This window comes from Pithys albifrons, chromosome 23, assembly GCF_047495875.1.
Source record: "Pithys albifrons albifrons isolate INPA30051 chromosome 23, PitAlb_v1, whole genome shotgun sequence".
NCBI lineage: Eukaryota > Metazoa > Chordata > Aves > Passeriformes > Thamnophilidae > Pithys > Pithys albifrons.
The window spans coordinates 3,469,316-3,481,079 of record NC_092480.1 but is presented as its reverse complement, the minus strand read 5'-3'; the positions used below and the strand labels follow the sequence as shown (position 1 = coordinate 3,481,079).

General features: G+C 48.6%; 1 long non-coding RNA gene across 1 annotated transcript; it reads right to left on the bottom strand.

The window, feature by feature from the left end:
- Positions 1–9,681: 9,681 nt before the first annotated feature.
- Positions 9,682–11,132, bottom strand: LOC139682268 (uncharacterized). Its single transcript, XR_011699619.1, has 3 exons — positions 10,959–11,132; positions 10,487–10,529; positions 9,682–9,828 (listed from the first exon to the last, which is right to left on the bottom strand). It is a non-coding gene; the product is annotated as an uncharacterized lncRNA (long non-coding RNA).
- Positions 11,133–11,764: the final 632 nt, after the last annotated feature.

The window sequence follows — 11,764 nt, the reverse complement described above, 5'->3', positions numbered from 1 at the left end:
ACCGGCACCCTCCCGGGGGACACGGGACCGGCCGTGGGGGACAGTGGCGCCACCTGGCGGGCACGGGAGGGGCCGCCGCTCCAGGAGCCACCGCCCGGCCCGGTGGGGCTGCCCCGATGATGCTCCTCCAGTGGTTCAGGGCGGACACGTCCTGGCACTTCCCCGGGCCTGTGTGGGGACGGCGGGGCGGCTCTCGCCGCAAGCAGATTGTCCCCCTATACTCCTGATGCCCGGAGGCAGCACCAGAGATGGGACGAGGAACACCAGAAAACACACTGCCTTGTTGTGTTTCCCGTGCTTCCCCCGTCAGAGGATGCAGCATTTGCAGGGCTGTGCATGACAGAACAGCAGCGTGTGCACAGCAGAAGGGGATGTTTTAATTAAGAGGAAAAGGATAGACTGTGGCTCCAGTGACAAATGCCAAACGGAGCTTCAACATCCAAGCACAGAAGCAAGGAAATGGATTTCCACAGCATGCAATACATCCTCATCTCTGCATTAGAAATAAACCCTCCATCCCCGCCAGCAGCACTGGTGTATGGCTGGCACCTCAATCACAGAGTCACAGAATCAATTAGATTGGAAAAGATCTCTGAGGTCATCAAGTCCAACCTATGAATACCACCATGTCAACTAGACCATGACACTAAGTGCCACATCCAATCTTTCTTTAAACACCTCCAGGGATGGTGACTCCACCACCTCCCTGAGCAGTCCAGAACTAAGTGATCTCCCTGGTGGGAGCCCTCATCAGGGCTGTAGGAGGGCTGCATGTCTGGCCACACATAACAAGATCAGCACCCATCTGTTGGCATCAATGCATGACTGGACTTTGGGGGATTAGAACCAGGATGGTTGATCACTCCTTCCATACAGGACTGCAGATAGGAATCCACTTCAGTACTAGACCCCTGACCATTTTGCTGCTAAGTCATGCCTGAGAGTTTGAGATGAGCTGCACCCTGCCATAGGCAGTCCTGTGTCATGCTGTTCAGTCCATTTTCTTTCTGCCCTCTGGAGTCATAAGTGTTCTTTTTGTACCAGACTTTCAGAGACTCTCAGACAGGACCTGCTCTACAGATTGCAAAGAGTCCAAACAGGGATCTCAAACCCCACTCTCCTTTTGAATGGAGGAAGTTGTACTGGGTACCTGAATCAAAAGGCATCTATACAGTTTGTGCCAAGTGCAGTCCAGTCCCCCAAGAGATGTCTTTTCTCCTTCCAGTGGAATATTGTGCCTCTTTTGAAACCTGGTCTCCAGTTAAGAATGACCACTTGGTATCATCTTGTATTTTGGGACTGCTGCAGCATTCTCACGGAGTGTTATGATACTGGGATGTCCTGGAGACCAGGAGGGCTGCCCTGCTACCCCCAACAGGCCAGGCCAACCTGCAGTTTTCTCTGCTGGGATATTGCTGCCAGGTGAAGGATGGCAGCAGATGTGTGCAGGAGCTGCTGGCACCACCTGTGGCTCCTCATACACCTGTCCCTGCAGAACAAAGGTGGGTGGGCCCAGGAGATCCTTTTACCCTTGGGGAGCTTCTCTTTCCAGTGGACTGACTGCCTGGGAGCTGGAGGGTGCTGACCTGGGGTCTGTCCTCCTTTGTCCCTGACAGCACAGTGCAAATCCACATCTGCATGGTGCTGCTGAAGCATCCTCTCCCTGTCATGAAATATTCATGCCTGCCTCCAAAAGGGCTCCAGCACAGCACAGCAGATCTGTGTGTCCCTCTGAAGACAGGCAATCTGTGCTGCAGTGTGGCCATGGGCTCTGCTGTGAGGTCAAGCCAGATCCTGACAGCTGATCTCTGTCTTTGAGGAAATAAAACAGAGATGAAAAGAAGTAGCAAAACCCCAGGAGGTGCTTTTCAGACTTAACCCTTTGCTGTCTGGGAAGCATCAGCAGAGTCTGCAGTGAGCAGATTAACAGAGTTGAGTCTACAGAGCAGCCCAGATGCTGAAGTCCTTTCTCAGGCTGGGAAGATTGTTCTCAAGCCTGGGATCCCGGCTTGGAACAGGCTCTGCTGCTGTTGGATTTGCTGGTTAAGTCCATCTGATGCTGGAGTGGCTGTGCTTCCCCTGGCACTATTGAAAGCTGCCTCGATTTCACTGTATTTGCTCTGCAGAGTGCAAGTCCTTGCTAGAATGTCATGGTGGAGTACTCGCTCTCCCCTGTGAGTCGAGTAGCATAAATCTTGAGCCTCACAAGTTACTCCTCTTTTATCTTTTTTTTATGTTCAGGGCATTTTTGAGCCTCCTCCTCATTTATGGTTAGAATGTCAGACAGTGAAAGTAATATATTGCATCAATTATAGAGACTGCTCCACTGCAGGGAAAGTTTCTGAGCTGGGAGTGTGGGGAGGAAGAACTCCCTCAGTGACCTCCATGAGCCCCGTTGTGCTGTGGGGACTTTGCCTCCCTGGGTGGTTCTGGAGCAGTGTGAAGTGTCTCAGGGAGCTCTCTGGGCAGGTGTTAAGGTGAGAAGAGGATTTGGCACTTGGGCATACGGGGCAGGTGGTGTTTGAGCATCCTGGTTGGGCTGGTGGATGCAACTGGTTCATTTATTCCTCCCTGTTCATCCCCCTGATAATCCGATTTACATTCTCTTTTCTTCCCCTGGATCCTGCTGTTACCATGGGAACTATGTTCACAGTTGCTATTCATTGGCTTCTGGAAAAACTCTTTTTTCCCTTTTTCCCCTGTCTGTTTTCCTTTTTCCATTGTGGACAAGGAGCTGTGGCTGTCAGAGGATGGGGAAGCTTGCAAGGCGTCTGATAACTGGGATAAAGGCAGTGGTTAGAGGGAGGAATTGGGGAAATATGGCAAGACTGTTAGGTACTAGACTAAGTAATTCAGACAGTTTGAGGAGGAAGGAAGGGGGAAAGGGCAGTGGCAGAGGAGGGAAGCAAAATTTCAGCAATGGAGGACCACAACTCTGGAATTTAATGGAGACAAAACTGCTACACTTTTCTTGGACATAAATTTGAGTGGGAGGTGTTTGTAACTACCAGTGCAGTTTTCCTCATATCCAGTTCTTCCACAGGAGGTTGAACTGTTAAGCATTGACAGTGCATCTGTTAAGATTGGCTCTAGAAACCAAATGTTCTTGAAAATAAAGAGAGAAACATGCTGTGCTTGCCTTTCATCTTCCCAGCCATCCAGCTCCCAGTTCCACGGAGAAAAGCCACATGGAACAGCCCATGTACATGCAGATGGCCCAAGAGTGGCCATGTAAGGAACTCTTCTGTGTGAAAGGTCCAGAAGGCTGAGGAACAAGTTCTCTGAGGATGGTAAGAGTAAATGAAAGGGTGGCACAATGTCAAGCTTGTTTCTATTAACAATACCAGGCTTCAAGGAAAGGTCCAAAAGATCTCCAAGAGGAGCTCTTCCCAATATTTCATTTTCCTCTCCCATTTTGTGTTTTCTTTTTATAGCTGCATTTCTGTCCTACCTCCCATGGCAGCTGCCATGGGCTTAGAGCAAAGAGTGAGTCTGCTTCCTTAGAAAGGTCCTGCACCCAGCAAATAGCACTGGGATCACCATGGATTACAAGCACTAGAAGAGGACTTTCTGGCAAAGATAGGAATATGCTCTTCCTCCAAAGTCACAAAATCTTTTCAGCAGAGGAAGGAAAAAGAAATAGAAAGGCCAATGCAGCCTCCATACTTGACTCTCTTTAATTAGTAACCATCTGGTTTTGAGAAGAGCTGTCATCCAATGTAGAGCATTTGGCAAGATTCCTCAGCTGCTGCTCTCCTAATGTCAGTTCTTCTTGGAAATGCTTTAAGCCCTGAGATGCCAAAAGGAAATGAAAAGCAAAGCAGAGAGCACAAGAGGGAGAAGGAAGAGCAAGGATGCAGTATAGCCCAGTGGACAGAGTGAGACATTCCCCAGTTCCACTTTTAGGTCAGTGAGAAAACTGCAAACACTGCTGGCCATCCAATAGCTGGGAAACCTACAACCCAGCCATGTGCAAGGAACCTCAACACTTCAAGCACCATATTTCAAACAAGCCATTACAAATCCTTCAACATTTTCGGGAAGTCTGGCTGCTCAGCTCAGTGTTCTGGCCAAATTCCAACTTTGACAATGATCTTCTGTCTTCCAAAATTCCCTCACTTTAATTTCTTTGTCCCAGCTACTGTGTGACGGTGCTGTGTGGTTGCTGCTCCAGCACAGCATTCATCCACTAGGAAAGACACAGATAACCTTACAAATCCATTTTGTTTGGCAGACAAGAGCTGTGTCACTCTTCCTCAAGTTTGGCCCTGGTTCTGCCTGATGACACAGTCTGCTTAAATAGAGGGGTGCTGCTCTCCACTGAGAACCCCCAGGGTAAAAAAAGGAGCATCCCACCTGGCTTTGGAAGGCATGAGGAGTCACACTAACCATTCTGAACAAGTCCTCAGGCACTCTCCGCCAGCACAAGCCCTTTTGCTCCTTTCAGGGAAGCAGCCACACTGGTAGCAGAGCTGGGCAGCGGGAGCTGGGCTGCAGCATTTTTGTGAGCGCTGCCTCCCTCATTAACATGCAGCACATGGCACAAGCAGCTTTTAGATTGCTCCTTCCTGACTCTGGGACACCGTGTGTGAGTCAGAGGCTTGCATGCTTGCTTTCCCTCATCACTGTGAGTCCCCAGCTCACAGCAAATTACATTTTGAGCAGTTCCCTTAATTTCTGTATGCAGACAACCTTCTCACTTTTGCAAAGAAGAAGAGTTATCCTCTATTTCCCCCAAACAGCATCAGACACACATGGACCACCATCCTCTTTCCTCAGAGATGCTTTCAAATTCTGCAGTACCCTCTTGTAGGCAGGTGCTCCACACTCCCCTACTCTCACACACTCTCTACTCATTCCCACCCTGCTTCCCATACATTGCTTCAGCTTCCCACAGGCATGTGTAGAAGGCAGCTCCTTTATCCAGACTGTGCACAGCTGAAGGAGAGGAGGATCCCCTTGTCAAATGCATTAGTGCCCCACTACAAAAGGGAAAGATACAACTTCCAAATGTGTTTTCGCAGATCTGTCCTATGTGTCAAGAGTCTGAGACCCAACCCAAGAGGTTCTCCCACTGTACCTGTCCTGTCAGAGCAGCAGAGCCATAATCTCATTGAATCCTGACCTGTGAGAAAAAAGCAAGCATAAAACTCCTTATTAGAGCATCCGAAACCACCAGGAACCTGCACCTGATCAGACACCTTGCACGTTTCCAGAGGGGCACATGAGGAGGTTTCAGCTGCCCTGATTTGCACAGAGCTGTGGGATATCCTCATTTGCTGTCCCAGGAGCTGCCCTAGACTTGTGCTTGGCTGGGACACTCACTGCTGGTGGGACAGCAGGAGCTCAGGAAATCCCTCACATCCACCTCTTTTCAGAGGATGAGTGCACTGGTCTGATGCTCTAAGGTCTGAAAATCCCCATACAGGGAGGAGGGAGAGGCCTGGGCAGGCCAGAGAGGAACACTCATAGGCCATCAGGCCTGGACTATCCTTTCTTGAGTCTCAGCACAGTCAATTTACACCAACGAGCCAAATGCAAAAGGTTGTGGATACTGTTCCTCTTTGCAGGTTCCCAGCCTTGACTGGGGGAAAATAAAGCTTTTTCTTAACACTGCACTCCACTCAAAGCCACAGAAATCTCTGTGCAAAACTTCCCTCTTTCTTGCCTCTCCTCCAAGTCTTTCTTCCATGTCAATTAGCATTATGCAAAGTGCCCAACTGACGATGTCAATGAGACTTTAGGCAGAAATCCATCTATTTCTCCTCTCCAGCTCTTAATTAACATGTGGACTTTAATTACATTTCCTGCTTTCATGACAAAATATGTCTCTCTCCTGAACTTGTCCCTCCCCAAGATCATTACAAGAGCTCTTAATAATAATCACTATCATCTGTCTACCCTGAGAGTGAGCAGGGGGCACCTGCTCCATCTTCCCAAGTTACCCCATCCCACATAGCCCCCGGTCACTCAGTCCTTGGAGAGCCACATGCTCTGGTCCTGTGCCAGTGGAGAGGGGTGGAAGCAGCACTAACAGGTTGGCATGACATATTGCCAGGGCTGGATAGTGCCTGAAGGCTTTGGCTCCAGTGAAAGACATTACAACTCAAGGGTGCACACAGAAATGAAGTCTGTTTGGGGAGGTATTAGGGATTCTCTTGTTTTCAGGAGTAAGGATGGGCCACCTGAAGTTCTATCCTCACTGTCTATAAAAGGCATAGCAAACACTGCTAGGGAGCTCTGCAGTAACAATCAGCTGGCTTACAGACCTAGCCAGTAAAAAAGAACAGGAAAACTTTCTAATAACCCCCCATTCTCACTGATTCGTCCACTAGAAAAGCAATCACCTTAGTTGTTACTTGACCCCTCAGATTTTCAGTACTTCTCAAAGACAATTTCTATCTCTCCCAGCAGCAAACAGCAAGGTAATACTGAGCTGAATACCAAGCTATGCCATGTTTGCTTTAGTTTGCAGACAGACAGAAAACAATGAGCTGCCCACCTCTTCTATTGTCGAGTTCTAAAGAATTAGCAATACCCCAGATATAGAGCAGACATGACATCAGGCTCTTGGGACAGAGACAATAAAGGCAGCATCAAGGTGATCACAACACAAGCAACTAGAAGTATGGCCCAGACACAGTCCACAAGGCAAGGACTGCATGATCCAAACGTACAGCTAAGTGCATCATGTATAATTTGGATAGAAAGAAGTGCTCCCAGCAGAGCTCCATGCAAGGGCAGCAAGCATGCCACGAGCACAGACAGTGTGTCTGCTGCTTGCAGAAAACCCTATTCCTCCTCACAGTCACACAGTGCAAGAAAACCAAGCTAATTGCCCAAGCAAAAGAATGTTGATAAGTGTGGCAGAGTGAAGACGGTGCCCCTTTAAATGTGACTAAAGTGTTGTCAATGGATCTGCCATGGTAGAGGAGCTAATCCCCCCCAAGCCCCTCTCAGCCACCGTGATGGGATAATTAGATGCGAGGGCTCAGCACAGATGATGCTCCAGTCGCTTAGCAACTAATGGTTTCCATGGAAACAGCAAAGCACAGCCTTCGGAGCAGCAAGTGAGCAGTGCAGCAGGGCAGGGAAAGATGCCTTAAACTCCTGCACTGATCCTCTCCTCCAGAATCACTCAGAGGCCTCGAGGTATTAAGGGAATAAGAAGGGGGTGCCTTAAAGATACAATATCCCTGTTTCAAGCAGCAGTACTAAGAGGAGGGTTTTTCTCCAGACTAAACTTTCCCTGACATGGTCCTTCTAATCTCAGTGACTCTCCACTAGCAGGACAAGCAAGGCTGAATCACACTGAGTGGTGTTTTGCAGAGGTTTATGCCCCAACACATGACTCATCCTGCTAGAAGCAGCTGAGTGCTATTCCAACATCAGTTCCTGCACCTTGGGGGGGGGGGGTGGGGGGGGGGGTGTAAGAGGTGAAACACACACAGACAGAAATGTATTTTCATTTTCAGCATTGTCACATAAGCAGCCATGTGTAGGAATCCAGCCTGGCTCTGAACCAGCAGGCAAAGGAGGTTTCCTTTTCATTCTGCAGCTTCACAGCATATATGAGTGACACCACCTATATGTAACATGAGGATTTTCACCAGAATAACAGAGGTCAGATTTATTAATCTTAACCCAAGACTGTCATCTGGTACTTCCTTCAACATGACCAATTCCTACTGCACCAAGTCAGTGTCCCACTGTTTCTGAGCATCACAGCCATGACCTGCAGAACCTGCACTAAACAGCTGCACAGCACGACCCCATCATCTCACAAGCTGAGAAGAGACAAGTTCTGTTTGTATTTTGATAAGAGAGCTCTGGGACACTGAGGTGGGGCTGTTGATTCAGTAGTAGGTGGTCTCTATCAGCCTCACATGATGCTTGGACATGACAGCCCTACATGTTAGAGCTTTGCAAACCTCTCAGGTCCTGATGGCACAGAAGGAGGTCTGGAAACTCACATTGCAAAAAAAAAAAAAAAGCCCTGCTTTCCCCCCCTCCATCCCTCTCCACACTTGTGACACAGGATGAGGCATCCCTTTCAGAGACAGCGAGCAGACTGTGCCTTGGGCACTGGCTGCAGCACTCACTCCTTTTCTCCTCCCCAGTGGGAGGAGACTGGCAGCACACACTCACTTTGCCGTGTGCCATCTCTTCTTGGCTGCAAGAAATGGAGAACAGGGCAGATCCCTCCCTTGGGCAACATCTGTGCTGGGAGATGTCTCATACTGTCGGTGAGGGACAACCAGGCTGGGCTCTGGAATCCCTGCATATGCCAAAGCCATTGACTCACAGACAGTCTGTGACTCCTTCCTCCTCTCATTTGACACAGTACCTCACCCTCCCTGCAAACCTGGAGGATGAAGGTTGTGACACACAGGAGGGATGGAGCATCCCATCAGCCAGCCTGTGCAGACTGGCCAGTTTAGCCACTAGCCAGCTCCCCTCCCTGGAGTCCTGCCCTGATCCACCCAATGCTTCAGGAAGGTACCGGAGCAGAGACACCAAAAAGTTATAGGCTGTTTCAGACTCTGTCCCCTATGGCTTTCAAAGGGGGGAATCAAAGGGAAATGCTGTGCTTTGTTCTGCAGAGGAGAGGCACGAAAGGTGAGCGGCGGCGGGCCCCGGCAGAACCAGTTGCTTCAATCGTCCGCCAGCTCACCTTTGAAGTGGTTTTAAAAATCAGGGAGGAGGGGCAGAGACCCAAGTTCAGCTCTTTTACTGCAACTACACAGAATTTGAGGATGTGGGGGGTAAGAGGCTGTCTTTCCCCCACCAGAAAAATAGCATATCCATTCAGAGAGAAGAGGATACGTACAGTTAATAAAAAAGGCTGGGATGCTCATCAAGTACATGTGTGATGTTCTCACATCCTGAGGAGACTGTGGACAGCTATGATGGCAGCAGCACCTGCCTATGGCCCTGTCAGAGACACACCAGCCTCTGCAGGAACAACCAGGCACCCTGACACAGCCCCTGGTCCCATGAGACCATCTCTCACCAGTCACAGCCTGTCTCATGTTTCCTGTCCTCGAGCCCACCCTTACTTTTCCTGGTGCCTCTCTTTAACAGAAAGGATTGTTTTTAACCCCAGCCTATGCAAATCCTGGGAGCTTTTTCTATATTCGTCCCAGAATCAGCATGAGGAGCTGAAGCAATACTCACACAGCAGGAATGACCCTGTACAAGGACAATCCAGGCACCTACCATACTGTACTGTATGCTGAGAGCAAGAGGGGAAAAAGGACTGATCACTTAATTGGAAATTAATCGCTGTACTACTACAGGAAAAAATATATATATAAACCCCAGAGTTGATTGGCATGGCCAGTATCCACAAGGGTCCCCACAAAGTCCACTGAGTTTGCTTCCAGAAAACACCATCAGCTGGGCAAAGCCCATACAAGAGGTGATACCTTGACATACTCATGTCACCACAGAGAAGCTGGTGTCACTCTATTCAAATTGAAAGCTTTCAGGGGCTGAGGAATGCCAGAGTTACGGAGCCAACCTCAAGTAACAAGTCTGAGTCAGAAAGCAAGGTATAGAGGTGCCCTATCTTGTGCTTACAAGGTATGTGGGAGTGGCTGAGACCCATTTTCAGTTAAACTGTCCCATTAATTGGCTTCCATTCAAGTAACACACCTGAAAAGAGCTGACTTTTAAGAATCCAGATTGTTCTGAAGAAAGACGCCTCCAGCTTGTCACCTCTCTATGTTTTCAACTTCCTTTCATGATGCAGACAGAAATGCTTGTTCTTTGGCCTTCTGCATGTGACAGCAGGTTCTCTTCTATCTTCTGTTCCACCTCCCAAAGCTATAGGGGAAGCCAAAAAATGAGATGGCTTTAGGATACAAGCATGAGCCCCTGGATAAACCATAGGGCATAAGGAATTGGCAGATTTATGTTTAACTTGCCACAAATTGGCTCTGTCAGTCTGATCAAGATCCCTTTCCCCTGGGAAAGCAGGGGTTGCAAGTCGGATCTGGGTTACAATGCTTTCATCCAGAATACAAAGCATACACACCAGTGGTACTGGGATTCAGCAACTGAATGGCCAAAGACACACACAGGCCTGTATAGCCTTTTCCTGTACTTTCCTGTGCCTTTTCCTGGAAAGGTTCATAGTTGCAAACACACCTATTTAAAACATTCTTAGGCTTTAAGCTGGAAACCAACACTTCTGTTTCCAGTCCTGTTTCATGGCACAGACCAGGCAGACCACAGGGCTCATTTCCTGCTTCACCTGTGTTTGTTATGGCAGCACCTCAAATCTCCACCAGCAAGAAGTAAACATTGCCACATGGGGGAATGCTTTCCATTACTGCAGCAGAGGCAGGAAATATTAGCAAGCTCTTTTCACACCTTTTTTTGCCCAGAAGGGTCTAAGTACAACTCTTCAGGTCTTCTCTGGGTGGAGCACTGTATCATATTGGGTTATACATGATCCCTCCCCTTCTCTGGTGTTACTTACCGATTCCACATACTAGGACTGCCTTCTCTGAGGACAGAGAAACCTGGGGAAAGATGGGGAAAAAGGAAAATCTGATCAGCTGCAGCTGCTCTGTAGTAGCTTTTGCTGGAGAGCTCCCACTGAACTCCAGGGGCACCGACTCTGAACATGCTACAAGTAAATTCACTGTGAAATGTCAGCTCACACGGCCTCTGGTGGCCAAGTCACAGCCTCGTTATTCTCCTCCAGCTCTGCCAGGCTGCTCTTCCCAGGGCAGCTCCTGGAAAGTGGCCCTGAGAACCATCTTCCCAAGGGCAAGTCCATCACCCGAATATTCTTCCATCTTTTACTCATCAGTGCCTCACAGGTTGCCCCACATGCTTTTTAAAAGCCATGCCTGGCTGAAGAGCAAGCAGGTCAGGTGAATTCATCTACAAGCAAGGTCTAGCTATTGTAGGACTTTTTTTACTTCCCACCCCCAAAAAATACTCACGTTGCTCTGAGATTATTAACATAACTGCATCCAGTCTAGCACCCTTGAGCGAACTTGTTCCTGACGTACCAAAGGTCAGGTAGGTAGGTGAGATGTCTATGTGAGCATGCACATAGATAATCACAAGCTTAATGAACTACCATGCCTCAGCTGATGCACACAGCACTGTGTGAGAGTTTGCCTCCAGGCAGAAAGGGAAAAGAAACTTTGTGGTGCGGCAGGTCGAGTGATATGTGGTAAATTATTAAACTATAGTAGCCAGTTTGTTTGCAACACATCCCAAGTCAAATACCAGACTCCAGTCTCAGGAAGGGAAAAGGGCTTTGTTTGGGGTATGCAGAGTTTTTGAAGAAAGCAGCCAACGGAGTAGGTCCTGCTTTCACTTGAGGGCTCTAACAGGGCCGTGTTGTTTCTGCTAAGGATTGAACTTTGTCACACAAGCGTGGAACTGTAATCTTTTGCATCTCGCAAAAGCAAAGTTATACTGATTGGTATTTGTGGATTGCCTAACAAGAACTAAGCCAACCTTGATACAGTGTAAACTATCACGCCATTGAAGGGGCCAAACTGAGCATCCCAGATTCTACTCTGCCATGTGAAGGTTTTATCTTTTAGAAAAGCTTGGTCTGGAGTTTGACTTGTTTTTCAGCAGGCCATCTGAAAAGGAGCACTGGGTGAGAATAGTGACAGCAAAAAGTGCAGGAACATTTGGCCCCAAGCCCAGCAGAGCAAGGCTGCAGTGGGGAAAAGCACCTTCCCTTTAGGACTTCTCATAGGACCTTCTCATAGGACTTGTGCTCCAGTCC